The sequence below is a fragment of the Primulina tabacum genome, chromosome 12, assembly GCF_025594145.1.
Source record: "Primulina tabacum isolate GXHZ01 chromosome 12, ASM2559414v2, whole genome shotgun sequence".
Classification (NCBI taxonomy): Eukaryota; Viridiplantae; Streptophyta; class Magnoliopsida; order Lamiales; family Gesneriaceae; genus Primulina; species Primulina tabacum.
The window spans coordinates 482989-489006 of NC_134561.1; the positions used below are offsets into that span (position 1 = coordinate 482989).

Here is a 6018-nt window from a genome sequence, read left to right on the forward strand (position 1 = left end):
TCGGGGGAGCCACCCTTGGGCCACCTATTTTTTCTCCTGGACAAGCTCATTTAGTGCTCACTCTCATGCTTAGAACACATTATGCAATGTCATCAACCAAGAATAAGATGAACTTAGGACAGAGAGATAACTCGCGAAGATAATTTAGAGTTTCTGTCAAAAAATGCAGAGGTTTGAAGATGTTGGGCGGAAGACAAGATTGAGTAAGCTTCAGTTCCATTGACCATTGTTTGATTTCCAATCGATCAGAATCACAAAATCGCTCCACTTCCACACTTCGAGAGACGAGTGGAAGTGTCGGGCCTTCTTCCAAAGCCCATGGGCTTTGATTACCTAATAAATAGCTCATTGACCATTGTTTGACTTCCAATCGATCAGAATCACAAAATCGCTCCACGACCTTTCTTTGAGAGAAGAGTGAAAGTCCGATCAGTGTCTCAATATTATCTGTAGGAAAGTTCGATTACTGATTAAGAATCAGAGCTAAAAGTCATATATTTTTTTGTTCTTATCGATCAGTGATTAAGGATCAGAGTTATAGTCTCTTACAGAATTCGACTTATATCAGAAAGAACGATGACTTGGCAACAAGTACATCTTCATTCATGAAAAGTTACTGTTGAAGATTGAGACTATATATAAGATCAGTTGAACCAGCCAGCACCAACCAATCTTCTGACTTACAAGCAAACCAACTATCTCCGTAAAAGTATTACAAGAAGTCAAATTAAAGAGCAAGCACACACTGATTCGTTATTTATTTAATCATATTAAGGATCATATTCGTGCGTAGTATTCATCTGTTTTGTTCGTATAGTTGTGAGCAAAGAACTCTACTGCTCAAAGTTTTCAGTTTCAATTTCACTAACAGGTTCAGTTATGCAGTATTAAGTCTTACTACAATGGATAATTTCAAATTATTTTTAATTACCAAAATATTTTAGTACAAACCTTCCTTGAGGAAGAAAGAGTGGCGTAGGACTATCAAATTCTCCGAATATCCAGAAACATCCGTGTGTTTATTTGTCATTCAGTTTACCTTCCTTACTTATCCCACTAAATAGCCATTTGTGTAATTAGTTTCAGTGAGCTTACTTTCACCTAATTCACATTAATTGCTTTGCTAAGAACTCTACTGACAAGAAGAAAGTTTCAGCATTATTAACATAATCGAAACAATTCGAAGAAAATTTATCCACCGTGTCAAAATTTTTAGTCTCTATCCTACAACTTTTTTCCCCTTTCGTTTCTCTTTATTACCATTATAATGTAATACATTATATTGAACAAAATTTCCGTATTGACCCATGTTGTAACACATTTTGCAACATGTTCCTCTCAGAATTTAGGTTGATAAAAATTTAGGAAACATCGGTCTTGAGCCATGAGACATTTTGAAACATGTTAGTGAAATTCTTATGTTTTTTTTTATATTTTATCCCAAGATTTAAAAAATTTTGGGTTGATAAAAATTTAGGAAATTTGTTTAAAGCATAAGATAATATTCGAAACATATATTAAAATTCGAGATTAAATTTAAGATTTTTAGTTATTTTATATAATTTTTTACAAAATATCTAGTAGTAATTTACTTCATAGTTCTTGTAATGTTTCATTTATATAGACATAAAGATTAAAATTATTATACATCTTCTTTTTATTTTATTTTTATTTTGAAAAAAAACTAGGAAAATATATTCACCATGAATAAATGTTATAGGGCGAAAAAGGCAAATTGGTCATCTAACTTTAAATGTTTTCTCTGTAGTCCTCTAACTTTTATGTTTTGACTATTGTGGTTCGATTTTTACGGGAGTGTCTAATTTTGACTAGAAATTGCTGACTAAACTGTACAATCCGATGACATGAAAACAGATTTGGGAATTTTAATTTGGTAGGAAATAATCCTAGTGGAATGCTACCTAAAATTCTACCACATCAAACAGAAATTATAATAAAAATATAAATATTTAATTATAATAATAAGAGATAAATAAATATCTCATTTTAAAATAAATAAATACCCCATTTTAAAATAGTGGGAAATTAAGAAAAAAGAAATATATTTTAAAAACGAATGGAGTAGAAGCACAGACCAATAAATCTATTTTGATACAAAAATAAAAATATAATAAACCTATTTTTAAACATAATTCATATTTTAAAAATTAGAATAATTATCTTAGTATGGTTGTTTCAAAATTGTACGTAGTTAATGTCACGCCCCGAAACTCGAGATTGACACCGGCGTTGTTTAACAATCACACAATCGAAACAACAAGCCTTTCGTAGCACAGTATAAACCGAACCAGTTTATATATCATAATTTCCACGAAATAAACATTGTCTTTACAATAACGAAATCCAACGAAATAGTAAATAATGCGGAAGCGTCTTACAATTATTAAATCATAAATTCGAACATAACTACTACTGGTCTCGTGAATCACCATCCCCAGAACTGTTCGGACTCCTCTTCCTCAACCTGTTCTTCGGACTTATCTGGGAAGGGTTGTAACGGGGTGAGTATTTTGGGAATACTCAGTAAATGGGGGGACTTTGAACACAACATAACCAATTTAATAACATTTTCAAAACATATCATAAACGTACATCATGCTTTTCATAAACATAACGTAAATTTCATAACATAATAACACTGCGATTTTTCACATTTAACGGTTTACTGACGTCAGTCCCTAAGTTTTAATCCTCTAAGGGGGCGAGGCCATAAAACAGTTCTATCCCACTGTTAAGGGCCATATGTTGGAATTCCACCCATTTTCAGGGAATCCTCACAGTGTCAAACATAAACGTAATAACTTTCGTAAAAACGTGTAGACAAAACGACGGTGCTCGACCGTATTTTTAAACCACAAAACCGAAATTTTCACGTGCATAAAACAAAATTTAAAACAGCCCACTTACAGTGTTTGGATGTACTTAAAAAAACGTGGAGTGAACGGCTTGGTTTGGATCACTTCGCGCTCCTCGTCCGGGTAGCGCTCCGGCTCGATTTCTTTGACGATTTTCGGGACGATTTTTGTGCAGTATTTTTGGCTAGGGAGAGTTGCTGAATTTTCGAGTTTTTCAGCTCTAGGATTTCGAAATTATGTGTGTTGAATGAGTGGGGTTGATGCACTATTTATAGGGGAGGAGGGTGGAGCTAAATTTGGCACTAAAATCATACCAAAAATTCATGTCAAATCTCCTAATATTGACTCCAAATATACTTGTCATTGCTGATGATTTCTCTTTCTAATTCGTGAGATCTTGATTTATATGAATATCCAAGATTTTCTTTATCTTGTTTCCTTGTATCTTGTATGATATACTAATTTGTAATATTTCCTACCCCAAAATTCGAAATTTGCTTGGCAATAAAGATTTCAACATGAACATCTTATTCTAATACAATAAAAAGAATATTATGCTAATAAAATTTCTTTCCAAATTTTAATTACATTATTGCAAGATTTTCGGTTCTCACAGTTAACACTTTTATTTTAAATCATTTATCCAATAAAAGTAAAAACTGCCCAGAAAAGTAGATAATATATTTTTATATGACTATCTCAAATAATTTGGAATAAAATTTCTTATAAAATAAAGCAAACAAATTTGTATTTGGAGTAAAATACAAATATAACATCTTAATTATACTAATAAGAGATAAATAAATATCACATTTTAAAATAAATACAGTCAAAATAATCAAATCACATGTGTATATCATCATCATCATCATCATCAAACAGAAAACTTCCTTTTATTGTTCAATGAGTGATAAAACCTCGTCTATTAAAAAAAACCACTGAAACTAATAAATATCTAGAAATCCAACCCTCTGCGTGCTTAATATATTATCTTTCCTTCCCGAGAACTCCAACATGCTTTTTCAGATCAAAAATTCAAGGCTACGTGATCCTCATGGGCTGGCAACCTCACTGATTAATTAATAAAGCAAACTAATGAATATTTGATGATTCTACTATCCGAAAATATTCGGACATTTATTCCCCCAAATCCACCCCCCAAGCCTTGAAGGTCTCTGTAAATTCCCCTCAATCCATTCTCACTTCAAACTCTTCTTCACCCATTAAATTATTTATCTACACCTCTTGGTGATTAATATGTTATATGCCGATAATTTATGTATTTTGGGACATGGTGACATGTCGTCTACCATCGACACTAGAGCAACTATCATTGGTTATATGTGAAATACGTCATGCTCTTAGTAACTTTTAAATTGTTGGTCCTATTTTGATTTCTGCTTACGGGATAAAAACTAACATATCTGCCGCAATCCAAATGAAATCGGCAAAGTTGACATCCAGATGACTTGGTTGCGTGAAGATAAGTATGTGTGTTTATATACGTTTGTGTTTATATATATATTGAATGTACGTTTGTGTATGTTCCATTCTTGTTTTTTTTTTTGTCTTATGTTTTGATTTTGAATAATATTTTAGCTGAAATATATTTTAATTAAAAATAAAGAAAAATTACATAAGACCCATTTATTTAACTTTCTGGACGATAAATAAATTTGTTTTCACGGCTAGATTTCATCATTATTTGAAAAGTACTTTTGTCTATTTTGTACGCATCTTAATTTTATTATTTGATATGTGATGATATTATGTATGGGTTGTTTTGCATTTATCAGAGGCAGTGCAACCCCAAAAGATGAGGTGGGCTCCAGCAAGCCTTAAATTTTTTATCAGTTGTTATATATGTACATATAAAAAAATTTGATTAGTCGAAGACTTGCTATAGCTCATTTTCTATATATATATATATATATATATATATATATTGTTAATTTTATTATTTTTTTTAATCAAATGAAGAATATAAGGGAGTGCTGGATTTTAAGCATCAAATTATCGCTTTGAAGTTCGATCAACGAGAGTTAGAGAAGTCTGCATCACAGCCGCCAACAAAAGTAATGTGCATGCTCATAAGCATAAATGAAAGGTTTGCGGGGCTGTTACACAAGCTGAAGTGGCAAGGAGATTACCAGACTTTCTTGGTACATCTCGACAGTGAACCAAGAAAACTTCAACATTCAACTCTAGTGTGTTCTTGTGATCTTGTTTGGTCTTTTGCCGGTTTATTAAATAGAGCTGGACCGTGTTAATTTTATTTTGTCATTATTTTCTAGATTTTAATGAGTTGTGTTGTCTACTTAAAAGATTTAATTAATGGTGTTTAATGTTTTGCAAAATGGTATTCGGGTTTAAAATTTTATTATCGTCATAACATTTTAAAATAAAAATGGTGTATGTCGTTCACTTTATATTAAAATATCCTCCATTAATATAATATTCACAGAAGTCAATTTCTAAAATTTCATAATAACCGCATGATAAATGGAGTTTATAATGTACTACAAATTAATCATCAATAAATAAATATAATTAAAACTCTTAACTGATTATATATACAATTTTGATAATATAGTATTGATTAGGCTTCCATCTGCCGTCACCGCACATTCCCCTTTCCTTTTGAATTTCGCTAGATATTGTGGGGAAAATAAAACAAATTAAATTGGATATTTTACGACCTGCAGTTCCATCAAACTAAGTGTTTTTTTCAATATGGACGAAATAGTTATTCAAGTACAAAATGTTAAATCTTAAGTGTGTGTATATATTTGAAATACAATTATATCATCATAAGGTTTCAAAAATTATCATAACACTAAAAACATATATAAATTTTTTCTTATTGAATATTAAATATACCCATATTTTATTTAATATTAAACATTAAATAACAATACTCTATTATTTTAAACTCCCTATGACACAAAACTATACCAATTTTATACAAGTTTAAATGACGACCAATATCAATTTTCCATTCTAGAATTATGACAAAGCACCAAAAATATTTATAAAAATTACACCAAACTGTTTCATAACATTGAGCTTTATCATAAAATTTCTTCTCCAAAAATTCGTCCATTCAATTGATGATTAGGAATTCTTGGCACATATATATTAT

At 30.8% G+C, this 6018-nt stretch overlaps 1 protein-coding gene across 1 annotated transcript in view; it reads right to left on the reverse strand.

The window, feature by feature from the left end:
• The window catches only part of LOC142521119 (uncharacterized), a 73248-nt gene extending 73053 nt beyond the window's left edge, over nucleotides 1-195 (reverse strand). Inside the window, exon 1 of the transcript XR_012814079.1 lies at nucleotides 132-195. The gene's annotated coding sequence lies outside the window, so the exon portion shown is untranslated. The remainder of the gene's footprint in view (nucleotides 1-131) is intronic.
• Between the last annotated feature and the right edge of the window lie 5823 nt (nucleotides 196-6018).